The sequence below is a fragment of the Alligator sinensis genome, unplaced genomic scaffold (assembly GCF_000455745.1).
Source record: "Alligator sinensis unplaced genomic scaffold, ASM45574v1 scaffold760_1, whole genome shotgun sequence".
NCBI classification, from domain to species: Eukaryota; Metazoa; Chordata; order Crocodylia; family Alligatoridae; genus Alligator; species Alligator sinensis.
The window spans coordinates 24,432-46,720 of record NW_005841989.1 but is presented as its reverse complement, the minus strand read 5'-3'; the positions used below and the strand labels follow the sequence as shown (position 1 = coordinate 46,720).

Sequence of the window (22,289 nt, the reverse complement as noted above, 5' to 3'; positions counted from 1 at the left end):
TAACTACGTATGCCGCTTTGTGTTCAATCCATCCTTAGGCCAATCGTCTTGCTCACACTCCTGATGGCAGCATGATCTCTCACAGACGATTAGAAACCTGACTCAGAGAAAATCTTACAGTGGATATGCTGACCCACATTTCCAGCACACCAGCCAATGTGCTTGTTTCTCCTATTATTAACTGTGATTTTAAACGCTACAAAACACAGCTGTCCCCTGCTGCGAGGAGAACATTGTGCTAAGGTCAAAAGCTGGCGCATGTGTAACTGCACAGTTTAAAATACATAATCAACAACTGAGGACTGCTATCAAAGGAGGAAGAGGTGTGGGAATCTCTTTAATAAAAGCACAGCTAAATATCACAGCCCAGGGAAGAGATCCAGCATCTTGAAGGGAGAGCTGTTTACATTCAATCAGGCTACAGGGACATTTGTCAAGGCTATTAGACCTCAAAGGAAGAAGAGCCATTCCACCCTAAAATTAGACTCTGCGGTGAGAGAAACAGCAGCAGCTAAACACAGGACTGGGAGTCAAGAGATGTGGGTCTATTCCCAGGTCTACCACATGTTCACGATGTTCCCAAACCTGCAAACACTTATGCATATGCTTAACTGTACACACTGCAAGTTGGCCCACTGAATTCGCCTGACTCCCTTTGATTTCTGAGGTCTGAGTCAGGCTCCCTGAGATCCTGGATAAAGTTCTTAAGGAGTTTGTGCATCGGTTTCCCGATCTATGAAACGGGAGTCATGCCTTCTTCCCTTAAGACATCCAAAATTAACAATCTGCATCAGGCAACAAACTCATATTGTATTGAAGTACAAACCCCACAGAGCTGGGAACTGATTAAGGTCTCCTGGCTCAGGCCCCTCTAACCAGGGAGCACACTGCTCTTCTCCTCTTCCCACAGTTGAGTAGAAAGGGTATTAACTTTGGAGCCTAACAAATTTACAGGGCACCTGAATTTGCAACCACATGCCCCTGTGCATAATGCGTCCTGCCCTCAGCAAAGCCACAGCCTGCAAGAGAAGACTGAGGGTTACTGACTTTACTATATTGTTTTAATTATTATTCAAAATACATAAGAATGGCACAAATTACAATGACAAACACTATGTGCAAGATCCAGCCCCTAAATATTCTTCAGAATTCCTTGGATACAGGAGCTTTAAAAAAATCCCCCCCATCTCCAATAATTAAACCTTCACTAACCTACACTCTGATTTGTTGCTCTGTAAAAATACACTGGGGTTTTTGCTGCTACAGCACTTTTCCAGTGCAGCGCTGACATCTGCTGAGGCAGGACCTTTTGACAGGCGAAGTCAATACGTATGCTTTAAGGTTATTAATTTCAGTGTCATTAACTAAAAATTCATTAAAATGAACGAAATAGTGTAAAACGGATGGAAAAATATTGGGGTGGGTGGTTATGCTATTTTTCAAGCTGTTACAAGGGCACTGTGTGGAGGAAGAGAAAATGAGGGTCATTAAAAACAAGAGATATGACTGATATGCCAGGTCTTTCTTACAGCAATAAGACGATAAAGCAGAAGTGGACAAGCTTGCTCCTGCTCTAGCTGCTAGAGGTCAACTTCAAGTAGAGTCTATGTGCAATGAAACCTCTCCGTAGGCACATAAGTCATCAACTTCTGGCTGGGGTGCGAGCATCTGAGAATGATTTTAAGGTTGGTGTTTAAAGCTCTAGCACAAATACAGAAAACTATCAGAATGGCTGTTAAGTTACCAATGAGGCACAACTCAGATTTTAAAGAGAACGCGGTCAACTTGCCTGCATCTGGATCACATCAGTCCTCTACCAGAGACAAAACGGTGGATCAGCAAACTACGATTAGATCTGTCCAGCAACATTCACTTCTCTCAGCATTAGTCTTTGGGTGTGCACAGGCACACACTCCCACACCCAACTTTAAACATAAGCACAGGAGCCACATTGTCAGTCCATCTTCAACTCCCGCTGATTGCTGTGTCAGTGCCCAGCACTTTCGCAAATCAGTCCCATAATCAAAAAATGTGTTCAATCACAATGACCGGGCCAGTTATCATAGACAAGTAAAGCTGGAAGGGACCTCAAGAGATCATTTAGTGTAACTGGAGAACTGAATTGCAACCTTAGTGTTGTTAGCACCATGCTCTAACCCAGGGGTGGGCATTTATTTGGGCTGGAGGGCCATTTAAGGAGTTTTGGTGAGCTGTTGCCAGCTGGGGGGAGAAGGGGTCCTATCGATCCTATCTGGCCACGGGCCTGTTTGCCCTGCACCCACTGCTGGGAGCAACGTGAGCAGGTGGGTTGGTGGGCAGGGTCTCCATGGAGAGCAGCTGAGACCTCCACAGGCAGGGTACACTCAGCTGGGCAGATGGGATGGGGCCGTGGGCAGGCAGAAGCAGGACAGGGAGCAGGGCTGGGATCATGGGCAGTGACCGCGTGGGGCCGGGGCCCAGGGCAGAGCCACGATCTGCTGCCCGCACATCCTTGTGATGGGAGCCAGATCTCTGCGCAGGGATGTGCAGGGAGTAAATCATGGCTCTGCCCCAGGCTCCAGAGCTATCACTGCCCCATGATCCTGGCCCTGGCTCCCACCTGCCCATCCCGCTCTAGGAAGCCATTCCCCACCTGTCCACAGCCCCATCTCGTGCGCTTTGCCCATGGGGGTCCCAGGCTGGTCTCCACGAAGACTCTGCTAGCCCGCCTGATTTTTTTGGTGCTCTCAGTGGTGAACGCAGGGCAGACGGGCTGGGGTGCCCGGGCAGTGGGGCCAGGTCCAGCAGCAGCAACGATGCCAGTTGCTGCCACCAGAAGGAGCCACTTCTGCGGGGGCTGCTGTGAAGCTGAGTCCTGGTCCAGGCAGGGCTGAGGGACTCACTGCAGGCCAGATATAATCCCTTGGTGGGTCAGATCCGGCCTGCGGGCCATATTTTGCTCATCCCTGCTTTAACCCACTGGTTTTCAACCTGCAGTCTGCAGACCCCTGGGGGTCCACAGACTATGGGTCCACAAAAGATGACTATGATCAATCAAAAATATGCGAATACCCACACTTACAATTCAAAGGGGTCTGGCACCTCCACGCAAAATCTCCAAAAGGGAGCAAAACCTCCATTTGAAAATTTTTAGGGGTCTGCAAATGAAAAAAGGTTGAAAACCACTGCTCTAGCCAACTGAGCGAAGTTTAGAGGCTTCCCTGTTTGCTTTGTACACAAACATGTTACTGAACTGGTTGAGGATGCATAACAGGACAGGAATAGCAAATTGGAGAAACAGGTCACACAGAGAGGGTGAATTTGCACTCAGAAGAGGAAATTGCAAAGTCTGCCTTGCCAGAGGAAAAAGTCCAGCTTCTCAGCGTCACAGTTACCAGAAGGAAGTATAACCGTCATCTGGTCTGACCTCCTGGGTAGCACAGGACACAGGACTTCCCTGAATTAGCTCTTGTTGGAAGTAGAACTTGTCCCTTGAGGGAGCCAGGTAATACCTAGGAGCCCCAAAGCAGGGTACAAGAGTAAGGGAAGAAGGGGAAAGCTACCCTCAGGGCAGTGGTGGTCAGGCTCAAATGCCTGCGCATCTTTGAAGAATTAGAAAAATATAAGCTGATGCTGACAAATGGGGCTTTCTTCGTTATGCAGCAGCCTTGTGGCTCTTCACACCGTCTCTACCTGGCAGAACTTGCCATCCCAGTCAGGCAAACCAGGGGACCACAGTTCAAAGGCAAAAAGGACATATGGAAGATTTTCCAGAGGAGTAGGGATTGAGGGAGCGGGGTGGAGGGCATCCAGACTGCAGGTGGAGGCAAGAGGAGAAGATGGGGGAACAGCAGAGCACAAGGGGTGTGAGAAGTAGGGGAATAAGACCAGAGGGTTTTTTTTTTTGCCAAAGCCGTATTTCTGTTTGTCCTGCTGCATTTTGTTAAATTCCATGGCTGTAGGGTTAAATGAGCCTTTTTTGCTTTTATCTACTAGCTTGGAGATCAATGATTCATCTCCAGTATCTGTAATTATTAGCATAGCTGAATGGTAAATCCATGTATCCATCAGGGAGACCGTGCTGGTTTATCCCCAATGTTCACCTTGGGAGAGGCATTAACACTGGATTTAATATGCCTTGACATCCACTCCATCAGCACATAAACTCATCAAATAAGTGTGTGTGGTGTAACCATGAAGTCCTCTGTATTCGATCAGGTGGAATCCTGGAACCTGTGTCTAATCATTACAGGGAGCCCAAAGTACTTGAAGAGTTTTTATAATTATTGGTACATAGTTTGGGACAACACAAGAAATGCTCCATTGGATGCTGTCAAAACAACTGCTATTTGGCAAATCTCCCATGAACTAAGAAAATAGCCTGAGCAGAGGAACAGAGTAGCGCCACGGCTGAAATGTTCTGGGCACACAAACGACATCTACAGAACATTTAAGCGGTGCTTCACTTGAAACCAGCAAGTGAAGGGAGTACACACACTAAATAGATGGGCATCTACATTGGGAAAAATATAGTTTGTGCTTGTACCAGAGAGAGAGAAATAAATGCCCAATATGGAGTTTAAAACCTCTTGGTCTTGTCAAGGGAAGGAAAGGGGCACACTTTAGAGGGGAAGAAAACCAAGAGAGAAAGAAGAGTTTGAGCACATCTTCCAGGGTAAATGGAAGCCCTGAGCAAAGCAGAGAATAATATAAGGCATTTAGACATCTACAGTTGTGCAAGGCCTAGAGAACAGGCTGGGGAGAAATCTTCATTACATCAGCAGGAAGGGATATGAGCAATGCACCTGGAATTAGGCGGAGACTTGGGTCAAAAGCCAGTGCAGGCTCTTTGAAACCATATGGCAAAGCCACTATCTTAAGCAGCTTCTCAGTGACTCAGCTGAAGGATGTGATACTCTCCACAAGACTCTGCGCTCTTCCACAACGATGAGCCAAGAGGAATTAATACTGATCTGCTGACCTCTCCACAGGGGATTCACACATCATCATCAATAGCAAGAGAGCTGCTATTTTCCTGGTCTCAGGCTCCCAGCAACTGCCTTTGAATTAGAGGATCTTTTCAGAACAGCAAAGTAAAAAAAAAAAGTGTTATTTTTTTTCCCCTTTCTGTTCCCTGTTTTCCAAGACACTTGTAATTTCAGAATAAACACTGCATTCACACAGGCAGTCCTGACTGCAGGCCCAGAGGGGTTTGGCCTGATCCTGCTCCCACTTCCATTGGTGGCAAAATTCCCACTGAACTCAAGAGAGGCAAGATTAAAGACAATGGACCCAATTCCCATTTGCATTAAGGCTCCTTTACATCATTCTGACTGTGTAAAGTTGCCCTGTAGTTGGTGTAAAGGCCTAAATGTAAAGCAGGCCCAATATGCCAAATTTGTTCTATAAGCCCTAGCAATGCACCATACTGTACACCGTTGTTTCATGTGGATTTTTTCCCATCTTACCAATACAGAGCTTTGATTTCAAATGGGACCAGTTTTACTATGTTTGCATAGTGCCCAGTGCAACTGAACTCGGACTTGATTGGGACGCATCTGTGCTCTTGACTGAAATAAAAAGCTGATGCAGGCCACTTAGTCCTTAAAATGGACTGCACTTTTCAAGAGCTGAGGGAAATAAATGAACCAAGCAAGCTATGGCTATTTGTAAACCTTCTGCTATGTACAGTGCATGGTAAGTACTTTACACAAAGATTTTATTTTTAGAATGTACATTCACTGCCCATGAGGTGCAGCGCACACCATGGACCAGCATTTTTAACTATGGAATATCCCCTTTGGGAAGGGCAGGCTTGGTAATAACACAGAAACGTCTCCTTGGGTGGCAATTTTATAAATTGGAGGTTGCAATTAAAACAAGATTAAACTCATATGCCCGAAACAACAAACATTCAAATGTCAGGCACTCCAGCTATCAGATGGCTCTTTTGTGACTAGCTGCCCCTGCACATTTGATGAGTGCAGGAAGTGCTCAGCTCTCTGCAATCCAAACACAGGGGGTGAAGGAGGATGGCGTGGGAGTTTTAAGCTCTGAAATTCCTTCTCTGCTGGGGTTTTAGTGAGCGCCTTCAAGCAGCTTTCACATGTGCATGGTAAAAACGGCTTGCAATGCATCTCTTACCCCATGTCTTTCTCTGCTAAAATGTTGTTTACCACTGGGGACCCAATAAGTATAAATGTTTGATACTAACTTAATGGCAGATAATTGAGGAAGGGTAAACAGAGTGACAACAATTACCAAGGGACATGTAAATCAAGGTTTGGCTGGCACAAGAAGCAAACTCCAGAGTCAAAGCAACTTGCCCAAGGGCATGGATCCCAGAGGAGCCTATTTTTTCTCAACAAAAACAAGTTGGTCTAGATACCGTAGTTATGGCTCCAGAAACGGAGTGTCACCAGTAATTTGTGAGCGAGAAGTATTCTGTACCTAGCCACGGAGGATGAAGAGATCTCCATGATGACACACAGCTGCTGCTCACGATACAAGGCTCTACCTCTGAAAGTCTGGAAGGATGATGCTTTCTGCTACTGTACCGGGCCCAGTGCTCTGTACTGTACATCCCTGTGCCTGATGACAGTACAAAGCAACCAGGAATTTACCAAGTAACTCGAGTACATTGTGTCCACATTCAGGGTATTTTAATGTGTGTCTATGCCCATCTGACTCTCATTCCTGATGCTTCCTTCAAACAGTTTGCCGCTTAAAATACTGCTAATGCTGCTGACAATACCAGCTAGAAAGCGACTGAGCAACAAGTGGGTGAAAGAAACCTAAAAATACTCTGCAAGTCTTACGTAAGGCAGACACCAGAGCAAAGCAAAAGCACCTCTTACCTTGTCCTCCTCGCTGCAGGCCAGAGAATCAGTACCTTGGCATTGTCCCACTAACTCCAGAGAACGCAGCACCAAAGCAATGGAGTTTAATCAGCTCCGCTCCCCAGTGTGGCCGCAGAGGGTTAGATCCAGACACAGTGACAGGCCACCGGTTCAGATATCCATATAGCACTTGTATCTTGCACGGCGCAGCTTTCCTGTGCCTCTTCCCTCAGCTCAACCTTTCGTGCTCTGCCTTTTGTTTCCTGGGCAGTGAACCATCTGGAGGTGAGCTGCTCCAGCACACGCCGTGCTGTGCAATTCCAGAGGAGGCCCCTCCCCGAGCCTGCACTTGTGAAACAGGCTACACAAGTCTAGCTCCACCCCACAGAGCCACCCCTGCACTCAGGTGACTGCTTAGACATCAGTTAGATTTGCTAGATTCCAGGATCTGGTTTCATTCCCTTTGATGCTTTTATAGCTTTTTCCTGGGGTTGAAAGCACAAGGAATGACCTGTTAACAGCACAATACAACACCCCAGCCCAGGAGATAAGAAAAGAGATTGAATCAACAGGAAAAAGAGCAAGAGGCTGACTGTTCACACAGAAGAGTTCTCCTTCTGCAGCATGTTAGGGCTCATCCACTCTTAATTTGGATTACAAGGTGTGAATTTGAGGTGCAACAGCTATTCCAAACTAACCCCACATGCAGATGCTCTTACTCCAGAGGAAGTACCTTATTTCTGTTTAACTCAACTCATTCACTTTTTTATGCCACAGGGTCTCAGGTGGAAGCTCTAAGTGACTCCTGGTTCCTTCCCTAGACTCCAAGCTATTCAGGGCAAAGATCATAGCCTGTGCATGTCTGTGAAGGGCTTTGTATGCTTAGGTCACTATAAAAATAACTACATTTGTAATGGGGAGTTAGGAAAAAAAATCCACCACATTTTTCTCACTGACACATGTGCACATGCACGTGCACATATTACCACATGCTAATGTCAGATCTTTTGCTGCTCCAGCAATCACATCCACTGGAGAGTAAAAATTGTTGCACTGGATTAGAACCCAGTGCAGAATCCTTTCTCCGCCAGCAGCTGGTGCTCCCTGGGGACGCTGCAAACACCTTCACAGTAAGCACCTATGGAGCAACCAGCTCTGAGAAGAGGTTTCTTTCCACCCCTGAATACCTCTTCCTGATGCACCTCCTAATGGCAGACTCCTGAAGAGATGAGAGAGGGGTAGAAAAGATGTATTTAAAAAAACACTTTGTACTGGGGGAAAAGAACATTGCAGTTAACAGCCCACCCCACCCCAAAAAAAACATTCACAAAAGAACCATTCACAAAAGATGGCAAGGGCCAGGGTCAATGCACACCTCTGACAAGCTTAACTGGGCTATTAATTTAGCAAACCAGATTTAAGCAAGGTTTAAACTTGTTTAACTATGTCTACATCAAGACTGAGCACTAATGTAGCTGGACTGAGTGTAATCAGTTTAGTTGCACTGCTTCCAACACAGCCGAGAGCTTTTGTTAATGCAGTTTGCTGGGAAGCAAAGGTTTTTTGTTCAATGGTTACTCAATTGTTTGGATCTGCTGGGCAGGAGATCAAAATAAAGGGCGCTTCTCTTATCTTGGTACTACTACTTTTAAACCCCTAAAACACCATTTAGGTTAGAGGTTAAAGGTTGGAAATTTTAAGCAGGACACTAAGCAAAGATATCCGCACAGTTCCCCCTCCATCCTTTCGGGCCAGCTAAAATCCAGCCTGCCTTCGCAATGCCTGTCTGTTTAGCTCTGCAGCAGCAATGCAGGGCGAGGGGGAAGGGACTGAAGCTGCTGTTGCCAGGGATTCCCAAGTGAATCTGTTTTGCACAAGTCTCTGTGGGGCACCTCCCAAAGTTTGATTCAGACTGAAGATACTCCTGATTTACACCAGCAAGATGTGAGCATCTGATCCACAGCCCCCTATTTAACTTGGCAGCTCTCAAAGTTTTCAGTGATGCTGGCCTAAGTACTTACCCATAACATCCCCTGGGATAAAACAGGGTTATAACAATGGAAGACAGTTACAGTACTCAAACTTGCTAACTTCTGACCCCTTGGAAATTGAGATTCACACTGTCAGTCTCTGTATCAGGTCTCATTAGCACACAGAAGCAAGAGCACTTTCATTGCAGGGGAGCTGGATGGCACATAAGGCCTGTAATCTACACTGGCAAATTTGGGACCACTGCCTCCTTACTAGCTGCCAGCAATGGAGCCAATAGTGTGGACAGCCCAGGAATACCAGCTCCCAGCGTGTCTGAAACACCCCACCTCGATAAGTGGAGCAAGGCTTCTGTTGACACCTGGCAGCGAGCTGAAGGCCTGCACAGATGCTCTCGTGCTTGCTGCTGTCCATTTAGCAGCTGGTGCTTTGCCAGAGTGCATGGTACACACTGGAAGCTTGGGAGTTGTGGGTACTATCTGACCCTGGAGGCAGGTAGGTAGAGATGCAGCCTAGGGCCCCCACTTCTCAAGTCACATGAAGCTGTAAGATGCTCGCTTCAGTTTTCAAAACTTTCTGAGACTCTTAGCCTTTATAAATGTCACAGAACTGGCCTTTAAAGCAGCTTAAATGCCCTTTTGCACTACTTTAATGGTGTCACTGTTTGCACACTCAACGGCATATTCCACTTTAAATGACTTTGGTATGTAGGAAGACAAAACACCTCTACAGTGTTTTATTTTGCTACTTAAAGTGCAACAGCGCACTGGGTGCTGGAAGCCAATGTGCTTGGTGGGCCCCACGCAGCTCAGGAGCTGTGGGACCCGGAGGCAGCCTGTGCAGACATGTTCCACTGAAAAAAAAAAAGCAGCAAGCCTGATTATTTTTCTCTCACTGGGGCCTGCTTGCCTGAGCTGTGTGGGGATCCGGTGCTTCCCTCCTTGGCTGCAGCACCTCCCAGGACCACCCGGGCTGGATGGCAGCAGGTGGATGGCACCTGGGGGGCCCCCGTGCAATTCAGGGACTGCTCAGCCTGCCAGCAGCTTGCTCCCTGCCCCCCCGAAGAGGCAGGTAAGGACCGGGACCCCATTCTTGTGTACATGCCACAGGGGGTTAGTTTGGTTTAGTTCTCCCTAAATTGAAGCAGTATTTTTAAAAACCCACTGTTTCAATTTAGGGAGAACTAAACCAAATTAAACTCCTGTGGTGTGTACAAGCAGCCTCAGAACTGAGTTTCAAAAATAGCCTAAAGCCACAGTTTTTTTTAAGAGTGTGAACTGCTGCACTAATCTCAATGAGTCTTCCAACTCAGATATCTGGCTATGGCTCAGCAGAGGAATCTCTGGATGGAGTTCCCTAGTTCCCACTGACTCATTTTGCTTCTGGTGGAGGGTGCTGATCAGGGCCGGACAGAGGCATGGGCGAACCGGGCGGCTACCCAGGGCTCAGATAGATAGGGGGCCTGAAAATGATGAAAATAATGATTATTATCAATATCTCTGGTGAAGGGGGGCCCAATGCTAAAAGTTCACCCAGGGCCGCCAGGAGTCTAGGTACTGTGCTGGTGCATGCGTGTGATCAGGTATGCATGTGCGCGCGCACACACAAACACACACACACACACACACACACAGAGCCTTCTGCTTGGAAAAGATTTCTTCCTCTTATAGAACAGACCCCAACCCCTCTGAAGATAGAGAATAGCAGTGTAAAGGGGAGGATGTTTAACAAAGAATGACATTTAGTCCCAGTGGGTGAAGTCTTGCCACTTTAACCCAAAGTCATCAATGGGGAGGAGGTGGGGCAGAGACTGAAGCCAAAGTATTACTATCAATTTGTGTAAATCAGTCTGTCCCCGAGTTTACCCATCTCACAGCTGAAGGCAGCACAGTGTCTAACATAATGGCAACCAATGTCACAAACTTGCAAATGTGGAATTGCTCGGGCAAACGCAAGGTCGGAGGGGTTAAAGAGGAATCTTCTTCTGCATACAGAGCACTTTGGTAATCAGGTGGAATAGTTAAGCAATTCTCAATACATAATTCATTTCATCTGCTGTTTATAAACTGTCTTCAAGCAAATCACAGTTTTCTTGAATGGATTATTCAAAATTATGCACCAAGTCCTGCCTGCTAAGTCAGGTTGCTCCCAAAGAGTTTGTAGCAAGTATTTGATTCTTAACATTTGAGTTATTTTGGTTGGACAGAGACTCGAAAAGAAAGCATCATTCTTTCCCCTTATTGTACAAGCATGACTCCTATAATCAGGATTCCCATGTGTGCCTTTGCCGTTCTGAATGTAACACACACTTTCCTTCAATACTTTCCAATATCAACTTAAAATTGCTTCCTCAGGCATTCTAGCCCTCAAATTAATTTGCTAAATGTTAAGGAAAAGTAAAGACAAGAGAGGTATGAATGCAAAAAAAAGCAAAATCAATTAAATATTCAAATCAGTGAAGCTGAAGCTGAAAACAGAGAAGCACAGGTTAATTATATCAGCCATGTGAAGTAGTTGAGTAAATATATTAGGTGGGCTCAAAATCCCCCTCTTCCCCCCATATTGCTCTGATACACTGGGGAAAATAAATACTTCTGGCTTGCTTTGGTCATGCATAATTTTGTAAGGCTGAGTTAATTGGGTGTGCGACAAAAGACTCAAGTTTTCTCAGTTTGCTGCTGCAGGGAAGTGGCTTAAAACCAAGGCTGCGGGTTGCAGCTCTTATGCTCTCTCTCACTGAAATGAGAAGGAAAGGTCTTTGTCATGAATCACATGGAGCTCCTTCTCTTAGTTGCGATGGTGGGTTGGTGCATTACCCAGGGAGACTATTCACTCTGATGATGATCATAAAGATGGAAGAAAGATTTTACTACACATTTTATGATGTGTGGTTTAGAGGTGGAGCAATCTGCTCTGAGGAAACATGGAGTCACATGAAGAGCATGGCTCTGCGCCACAGATAATGCAGCGTAAGAACCTACAGCAATGTTCACGCTGCATGAAAGATGGCAGTTTTATGAGTCAAGTCAGCCACATCATGGCACTACGGACGTTTTTATTACGTTTTAACATAGGCACAATTGGTGTGCTGCTTTAAATTTTCAACGCATTCCAAATATGATGGTTTCCCCCCTTATGGTTCTCTGTGTATCATGTAAAATATCTTACTGCTGGGTAACAAATGACTTGTTTGCATAAAATGAAACCTCAGCAATTAGGGATTTGAGTCTGCTCTCACCTTCCCCTATATAAACTGGAAATAACCCCAACTGAAGCCTATGGATAGCACAAGAGTGTAAAAGGCATGAACAAGGGAAGAAAGAGATCCTGTATTTTTCAGTGAGTCTCATTTGGAAATAAATCCTCTTGACATGTGGATCTCATTTTTTTGTTTCCATTTTTTCCCCTGATAATTTTAAGAAATAAAACAAGTGAATTAGATGCATTCTATGATAGTTATGTATTTATCATCGTGTAATACAGCCAAATAGATGGACAATAAACAAATATAGCAATACCATCCATAAGTGGCTGCAGTCGGACCCTTTTCAGAAAAAAAAAAATCACGGATTAAAAACATTGCAGGACCTAAGCCTATTTTTCAGTTACAGTGGGTACATCTACACGAGATGCTTCAAGCACAGCAGACTAATTCTAATATGCATTAGAGTAGCAGGCAAAACTAGTGCTAATGAATTAGTCTACTGCACATTCACATCACCAAAAAAAGTGTTGAAGCTAATGCGCAGTAGCACCAAATACGGTGCATTAAGGTAGTACCTGTAATTACAAGTACAAAACTTAAGGCACTGCAATTATGGCATACTAATGAACATGTAGACACACCTAATATCTCACAGAGAAAGTAAAGTTCTGGTGAGACAGTGTGGTCTACTTGACAGGGTTAGAGCTGGGAGCTAGGTTTGAATCCTGACCCTACAGAATGCAAAGGCCAACCTCATATTGACTTCAACAGGGCCAGTGCCAGATCCTTGGATGCAGCTGTTTATCGTAACTGGTCTCCCATGTGACCTGTGTTGCCATTTTCCCTTGCAATCTTTAGTCCATCTTATCTCATTTGACTGTAAACTCTTCCAGGCAGGGATGGTCTTTTAGCATAGGTCTACACTGCAATGCAAAAAGTGTCACGATAGCTCATATGCACATACTGACCTAGCCTCACTACCTAGCTGGGGTACCAATTACAATGCAGCTGTAGAAAGCATAGAGCTCAACTCATGCTGCCCAATTAAGTATTTACCCACATTCCTTGGTGGGATTCAGCCACACTAAATCCTGTGCTGCTGGGGTCTGAACTGGTATTAGTGTGCACGCTACCAAGTATAGAGTTAGCTTGGATGCATCTATGCCACCTACAATCACATCTTTCGGCTGCAGTGTAGACTCAACTTCATACCATGCACGCAGGTGTTATATGCTTTGCACAACAGTACCTTGACCTTGGCTAGGGCCTGCAAATACTATTGCAATGCAAGCACATAACTAAAAACAGTGATTTTCTGAACGGATAGAGGGCTGAATCCAACGCGTGTTCCAAGTCAAAGGGAGTTTTCAGCAGATTTTAATGGACTTTGATCAGGCAGCTTATGCTGTTTGGTCTGAATGCTGACCTTTGTTTTCCTGACTCTACTTTTCAACTACCTGCACAGGCACCTTAATTAACACGTACATGGTTCGTTTTCAGTCTGATGCCCAAGTCTCCCAGACTGTATTAACATTAATGACTAAAAACCCTCAAGCTTTTCCCATAAAACTGGGAAAAGTTCCCACAGATCTCCATCTTGGAGAATTCAGCCAAGAATTTGAATTCAGAAGACAGAATCTCCTCCTATTAGAAGGGAGGTAGTCAATATTTTTCAATACTATTCCATATTCTGCCATAATTATTCTGTAACCAAGTCTTCTGAAAAATCCTGCTTACCAGATCTTTTAGAAGAGACCAATTCAGTTGAAAGCCAGCCTCGGGGCAGAAGAGCAAACCTCATACCACTAAGCAACAGTCAGGTGTGCAAGCAGCTTTAGATCCGCAGTCACATAGCTCCTACAAACCACGCTGCCATAAAGATGTCTCTGTGCTGCATAGCATCTGGGGATTGATAGGAGCACTTTGCTCTTACATTCTCTCTTTCTGGTGGAAGCCATAAAGTGGAACGCTTTGCCCTTAGTGCTTGGGTTTATAAGAAATGAATAGGGGCCTGTGTACTTCGCTGACCAAGGTAAAAAGCAGTTGGGGAAGATATATGGCCCAGGGTGGAACAAGCGGACAGCTGAGGACTCACACCTGCCTTCTGAAGAAAGCAAGTTTCTTTGAGAGTGATTCAAAGATGAAAAGCTTCATCCTGTTGTTACAGGATCAAATACTGAAAAGGAGGAAGAAAGAGCTCATAGACCTTAAAAAAATTCTGCAATTAAGGCTTCAGATCAACAAGTGACTTCAGATCAGGCAGTGGCTGATTCCTAAGTCCTGAAGAGCAGAAAATGGACTATGAAAGACCAGAAACCTCCGAATCTTGTGAAGACAGGCCTTCCTGTGTGACAATTTGAAGATGCTTCACAGATGTAAGCAATGACCATGACCAAACTGAGGCCCAGTCAGGTCTTCCATGGAAGCCTTAGAGACTAATGTAAATTTGCTGTCTCTCTTTGGACCCTGTTGCTTTGAAGCGCTCTTTTCATTTCCCTGCAGGTGTAACAATGTTAATGTTAAACCAGTAAAAATCCAAGATCTGTAGGCATGTGCATTTAAGCTAGGGACAAAAGTTACACATAAACCAGTTTAAGTGATCAGAAACTGGTTTAAACCTGTAACATTACAGAAGTACAGTACAGATAAACTAGTTTCAAAATGGCCGAAACTGGTTTAAGATAAACCTGGTTGAATGTAGTATCAGAATTAACTGATTTGGGTCAAACCGGTTTATGGAACTTCTGACCCAGACCCTTCATGGTTCAAGTTAAACCAGAATCCTCCAGCATCCCAGCATGCTTTGCAGCCCTAGGCTGGGTTGGGCTGTGGTGTCTGCTTGAGCAGAGCAGGGTTGGCCATGTCCCACTGCTCCCTGGCCTGAGTAGTGAGGGCTGGCTGACAAGGGGGTGCGGGTGAGAAACCTGGCTGGTGTAGCCTGGTCTGCCTGGCAGGGGTGGAGCAGCTCCTGCTACACTTTTCCCCACTGGAAAGGAGGGGGCAGGGGCTTGGGCCAGTGGGCTCAGTGGGGAGGAAAGGAGATTAAACCCCCCTGCCTCCCCTCTCCCACCCACATGGGACCCCAGCCCAGGTATGCCCAGCTTTCCCTGCTGCTTGCACAGCAAGGAGCTTTGCCAGAGCCGGTCCGGGCAGTGCCTCGGGCGAAGGGTGGGCAGGGAAGAGGATTAAACTCCCCTCTCTCCCAGCAGCATGGGGACCCCAGCCAGCGTCTACCTGGCTTTCCAGCCTGCTGGTCGTTCACGCAGTGGGGGCTGTGGCCGGAACCAGCCCGAACAGCCGCAGGTGCTGCCCGAGCTGGCTCTGGCCGTGCCCCCTGCCACGTGAGTGACCAGAGGGCCAGAGAACTAGGCAGACCTTGGCTGGGGTCCCAGTGCTTGAGAGGGGAGACAGGGGAGATTAATCCCCCTCACTGTCCCCCTTTCACCTCAGGCTGCTGCCTGGGCTGGCTCTGGCCACTTGTTAAATCCATATGCAAATGCATGACAGATTGGAGGTATATGCTGTGCATCAGAGGTTTAATCTACCTGAAAATATTTCTGATGCACAGCTCGACTCCTATACTAATTTACAGGTACAAGGTGCTATTAAGCAAGCATGGAAAAAGCAGGAAAAGGCATGACTCCCTTTGCCTAATGTCAACCTATTTTAATAATCATAAATTCAAAAGGTCAAACTGACTGTTATTAGGTTCAGGTCAGAGACAAAGAGAAAAGAAAAAACACAGTTTGAAAAAGCCTTGAAAAATGGAGGAGAGGGCAGGTGGAGTGAGAAACAAAGGCACAGGACATGAAAAGGAGCCATGTTATATTAACAGCACTTCAGTGCTTGCAGAAATGCTGCCTGGGACCCAATTCTACCATCTTTGCTCATGTTACTTTGAAAGTAATTGCACTGACTTCAATTGGGCTCTATTTATACAATCTCTATCAATGTATTTACTTTTGGGCTGATGCACACAGATTATGCTTAGACCAAAATAGACTATATTTGTCTGCGTTTCTTTCCTGGTTAAAATTTTCCAGAAAACATAGTCAAGAGTTGCCACAAAACACTGCATCCAACCTGGAAAAGCCCAAACTGCTGTCAGAAAGACTCAGCTTCCAAAAAACACCTCCAGGTTTCAAGCTCCCTGGGGCTGCTATAGACCAAGCACAAGGCAGGGATGGCATGAGTGGGGGGAAACGTGCACAACACTAACCCCCTCCCACTCTCCCACCTCTACCTTCTTCAGCAAACCCTGTCTTGAGGCTGACACAGGCTCTCAGGTCTCATCCACATTAGACGAGCCACTGCTGCTGCACTTATGGATGCCAGAGCCCTCCAGTGGTGACATGGTGCCTGCAGACATAAGGTGTTCTCTGTTCAGGCAGACACGCTGCTTCCCCGCATAGCAAACAACCAACAAAACCTTTCTCCTGTCGGCACCGCTGTCTTTACACCAGAGGTCTATGTTGGCTGGGGGTATGTATTTGTCCAACACTCCTGCCTGACAGCTATACCAACAAAACTTTATAGTGTAGACCTCACCTCCACTTAAAGACTTAATGCCTGGGTCCCTGTTGCCCTTCACTTATATGATCATTGGGACCTGTCCAAACTAGGTGGGAAGGGCTATCCTATTCAGAGTATGTAACTACTCCAGGTGCAAGGCAGTGTTCGCAAACCATACCCTAACGCCTGGAAATTCTCTGCTAGTTAGGCCATGCTTACATGGGAAAGTTTTTTCCATATAATGTAAAGGATATAGTGCAAGCCTTGTAGAGCTTTCCTTACTGCGCACTTACACCTTCCTGTGCTGGCATCACGCACACAACCCATGAGCTTTGAGCAGGCTACATCACTGACTTTTCTCACTAGCATACCTCCTAGACACAGGGGCCAGGTACAGATAACTACACTTTTACTAGTTTAAGTGATCAGAAACATCTCTATACTCATAACAGAACAGGAGTTTGGCACACAGACTTGTTTTAAGATGATGGAAATAAGATTTGCACCTCCCCTCCCTCATTTGAGCCCCTTCCCCCTCCCCACCCTGGCAAAAAGAGCTAATGTGTGATCTGCTCATTACAGAAAACTGCTTAACTAGATGGATTCTGCCTCAGGCATTTTTGAATGTCTGTACCTAGCCAGGCTGGCTGACTGTTAACCCTTTGTGGAAATTGGACCTAGTCCAGTTGCCCGACCTAAGGCTTCTCAGAACCAATGTTCAGACATCCCAGTTGCTTAAGTACACTTATTTCCAGACTTCCACCTTCTGCATATAATCTATATTATAATTCACCTCTTCAAGAATATAAAACAGTGGCAGCAAACAGCCACAAAGGCTTTCTAGCCGATTCCAAACCCAATCATTCTTTACCTAGAATAAGGAATATTCAGACTTGGGGGAAAAGCAGCAAGTGCTTGTACATAGTTCTCTGCCTTAGTCTCCCCCAACATTTTTAGATATTTTGTTGGCATAGCTCAGAGTTCTCCAATGTATCCAGCATCCTGCTCCAGCATATGGCTTCTCCTCTAAACCATGGAGTCTCACCGCTCCAAGCTTCCTTTATTTCTGGGATTCCTGCATCTGCGTCTCTCAAGCCTTCTAGTTAAAGAACCGAGCTAATTCCAGATCTCTTTGTTCTCCTTCTGGTCCTTCAAGCCCAGACTCAAACCCCCAGCCTGTGGCAAAGAAGTCAGAAAACACTGGCCTTATCTTAGGTGCAGTTATTTTTTTACTCTCTGTTCATGTTCCGATAGCCTACAGATCCACCTTTTCCTGGGTAGACAAGTCCATCTCACTCCGATCTCTTTAGCGCAAGAAGCATGAAGCAGTACACAGTAAGAGATGGCCGTAATACATAAGGATACAGATAATGCATTATATATCAAAGTGGAACCCATAAACTGTGCATGGAGAAAATCCACAAATGACCACAGTGTGAATATAAATGAATGTAGTTATATTAATATATCCTGCTCTGTAGACATTCCTATAAAACATACCCTTTTCACAGAAAGGCATATAATGTGTGTCATTTGTGAAGGGTTTTAAGCTATGCTGGAAAAAAACCTCTTATACTTCAACACAGGTTCCAGTGGGATGGGTATACACCAGTATAACTATATTTCTGTGGCTTTATTGCGAACACTGGCCTCACTATCTGGTGTAGGCACATATACAATTAGAATAATTATATTTTTCAGAACCCCAGCCACTGGAGCTGCAAAACCGTGGGAACACCCCCATGAACACTTACAGCCCATTGTTTCTCACCATTGGCAAATGTAGGGTTTCTTCTTTTTTACTACTGCCAGAAAACATCCGCGTTACTAAAGGATTAAAGGATTAGGAAACAAGAAACAAAAATGCACTGACCCTCTAAGGTGATGTATTCTTAGGAATTTATGTGAAATACTTTAAATTCTTGCTTGTCTTTCACTTGCTAAACCAAGTAGTTATTTATTGATTTTATTTATGTGCCTGGACAGAGTATTTCCAGAGCTGTCACTTAATGCTAAATTCAAAACAGAGATAAATCCAGTACTATGTGCTCAGAACCCCAATGTCTTAGCTGTGAGGAGAGGAAGCATTCAACACTTACCATTTTAACTTAGCTTGATAAGCTACTTTTTAACGCTCATTGGAAACCCTTTCCTTTCAGAGAGTTGACAGTAACAGTCATGCATGGACACCAGAAGCCTTCTGGTAACCGCTTGACTCTTGCGATCTCTGACTTCCCAGAAAGTTACATTATGGAGCAGCCTTAAATCTGGAAGCCTTACTTGAATGTCAAACTGAAATTGGGAGACTCCTTTGGATGCATAGCTCAATGGACTTCTGAGACTTGAAGTAGGCAGTCATCCTGACAGCCACCGTCTTCAGTGCATCTCTTGACGTTTGACCAAGGTTTGGAGGATAGCCTTCTCCCTGCTCCCCTCCTCTACCTTTATGTGGGCCTAAATAATCGCAAAAATTGCAGGAGAACTGCACAAACTCTCTGGAAGTTAAAGCTCAAAGTTTCCACCCCTCCCGTGATTATCAATGCACAAGATTAAACACAAGACCTATACAAACACTGGATTTTCCCCAACATTACTTGGCAATGAAGCGATGAATTTAAAGTTGAAGAACAAACTAAAAATCATTTTTTATTCAGCATAAAGTGGGGTTTCTTCCTCCCCTCCTATTAAGTCTCTAAACAACTTTAAAAACTTTCATTTCCGGGCTCAAACTATTTGACAGAGTCTATTTAAGACTCAACAGCACATTATATAGTGTTGATATAAAAAGGAGGTTTCATTGCACTTGTACTATGGAGAAAACCCAAGCACCTAGGATTGATTCATTCAGGAGATCTTTGTAATTAAGTCTATAGAAAAAAAACATGCTTCTTGCACTAGCTATTTCAAACATGAAGAGAACCTCAAAGAATCGAAACAACGGTGCCCGTGTCCAAGGAACTGAGGACGACATTTCAAGAGGATGTCTTTGTCAGTACTGATACAAGGTTTCACGACAGCTGCATTTGAAGGGGAAGCAATTATTTCAATGTTTGCTTGAAAAAAAAATCTACGTTCCAAATGAGTGCAAAGAATTGTATATTGTATCCCCCCACTGGAATGAACTTTGGTGCATAGTAAATCCCTGATGTTATTATATCTATACAATTGCCACATGCAACTAGAGTCAGTACAGAAAGGAGGTGTCGCACTCATTCTGTTCAAAGCGCAAATTACAAATGTAATTATGGTCTGAGGGACTAGTGCTAGAGCAATGACACCCTTGACTTACAGGGGTTCTCTCACTGATGTCAAAGGAAGTGCTGTTAAATATGGTCTTCATATTGCCGCATTCAGCATCTTTCAGAGGGCTAAAGGGACATAATACTATTTCTGACCTCCTGTTAATGTGCTATTTCCATATGAATCCTCATCGCTGTGCTATCTGAATGGGGCAACACAGCAACTGCCATACTGGATCAGGTTAGTTATCCTCCAAGTCTAGCATCCTGCCTCGGACTGCGGGCAGAGTGAGATACTTAAGTGTGAGATGCAATAAAATTTGTCTGGAGAAGTCATTAACTCTTAACTCTCATGTTAGCACCTGGAACTCAGCAATGGGGAATGCCACTTTGTTCAACCTTACATATCATTGGACCCCCGCCCCATTCACTACACAGAACACAGGGCTCACTTAAGCAGCCATTTAACATTTTATTTTCTCTTCATTGTTCCATGTGTGAGCCCAAAGCCTGGTTATTGCAAATTATTTAAACACTGCTTTGAAGAAAGAATTATTAATCTCCTTTGGTGTTTTTCTCTGGCACTGATCAGCATAATAGCTGGGTGCTTCATAAACATTCACAACATCTATTTGCACTAAACACCCATATGACAATTGTAAGGTTAATTGCAATACTCTATACTGATGGCTTAGTCCCTTAGGGGTCTCTCACTCATACTGAAGAGGTAGATTTGGTCAAATGAAGTGTCAAAATAAATGGCTCCAGCATTTCACCTTAGTGTTGGCAATTCCATTTCTTGCTTGCTTTCCCAATGGCCTGCTATTTAGGCAAACCAACACACTTATCCAGTAAGCATCCTCAAATAGCTGTGCCATCCCAATAACCTGGTCAACACACATTTCTGAATTACAAGAGCATAGACTCACCTTTGCTACATTTGGGGACTGGTTTTCATCAGCCCCATTACACAGATAGGGAAATGAGGTGTGGACAAAGCTGTGGTGTGGACAAACTGAGGTGTGGACAAAGCTGAATAGTATCTGCTAGTTTCAGGTATCCACTTTGGGACGGTTAGGGCTTCTGTGAGGACTTAATGTTCCATATTACTTTGTGTGTGAATGGGTGTGTATATAGACACACACACAATATACATATACACATCACAGTTCCTACTGGCTCCAGCTGCAGGTGGAACTACTGAGTGCTTCTGTAAATCAGGCCCCAGGATCTCAAGTATGGCACTAAAGTACACTGAAGAATGCACAAACCTTCTTTTGAAGTGGTATCACAGAGCAACTTGGGGTATGTCCACATAACCCAGTGCCATGCGGAGAGCCTAAGGCTAGCTCTGACCAAACTAGCTTGGGTACTGGAAGCAGTATAGCCACGTTAACCCCATCCAGGATCACTAGCTGTACTAAGAAGCAGGATGGTACGCTGTGCTAATGCAGCTATCCTGCTTCTAGTACCAAAAGCAGGGATGGAATCCAGTTCTCTAGAGTGGCATTCACCTCCGGCAGCCCAGGCAGTGCTCAGGGCCTGCTGGCAGGTGTGCAGGAGCGCCCCCAACCTGCTGCCCTTGGCCACTGCAGGCAGCCCGTGTTAACCCCCAACCCCTGCACCAAAGGGCAAATGTGCGTTTTATTCGCTTCCAAAGTAACCTGCACCACTTACAGAAACTCATGTAGGTTTGATTGATTCCACCTCAGGCTTTTCTGAATGTCTGTTCCTAGCTTAAGTGTCCTCCACAGCCAGCAAGACAAGGGTCCTACAGAGAACACCCCCCCTTTATTACACCACGCTGATTCAACCCCACCAAAGGTCCATCCTCTGCACTGAATGAAACGGGGATCTACTGGAAAAAAAACCCAGCACATGATCATGTATATTAAAGACTGTATGGTAATGTATGTACATACACCGTGATGAATTAAGGTTGAAATAAGCAAACTTTAATTCTGACATCCCCTAACTTTTGACGTAGCAATTTAAATAACATTCTTTTGATGCAGGTGTGAAATAGGTTTCTTTGTTTGCAGTGTAATTAATTATTATATTGGCACACCTGCCTAGAAACGAGCTGGCTTGAACTCTCCATAAAGCCAGACAGCACTGCCCCAGACCTTATGTATACTGTGAATGTGGAACAGATCATGTGCATGGGTACTGTGCACAGACACTCCTGCCGCCTCTCCTGGGTGCTGAGTAGGAGTCTCCGTATCACTGTTTCTTGGTCAGCAGTGCAGGGAAGGGACAGGCTGAGACTAAGGCTAAGAGCAAGAAGAAGGTTAAATGCCTCCCCACTATTCACAGCGAAAATGATGCAGCCTGAAGCACCTTCTGTGCTGTGAAGTGTCCCTTTCTGGACTCCAACAGGCCACTGACACCATGAAGCCAGAAGTGGGGATGGTGGGGTTGGAGCTGGCATAAATGCACATGGCATTCTCTGGAAATTGTCCTCTACTCCACCTGACAGTCTGTGACCCACACATAGGTGTACTTTTTCTAGGCACAGAATTGCTT

The 22,289-nt window shown here is 45.2% G+C and overlaps 1 protein-coding gene across 4 annotated transcripts in view; it reads right to left on the bottom strand.

Annotated features, from left to right (window-relative positions):
- The window catches only part of ARHGAP32 (Rho GTPase activating protein 32), a 97,899-nt gene that overhangs the window by 62,140 nt on the left and 13,470 nt on the right, over window positions 1-22,289 (bottom strand). For 2 of the 4 annotated variants that reach the window (XM_025201276.1, XM_025201279.1), the window contains exon 1: window positions 6,837-7,102. The exons of 1 other annotated variant lie outside the window; for it this stretch is intronic. The gene's annotated coding sequence lies outside the window, so the exon portion shown is untranslated. Of the gene's footprint in view, window positions 1-6,836; window positions 7,103-22,289 lie in introns of those variants that run through there. One more of the 4 variants, XM_025201278.1, reaches the window with a different exon arrangement.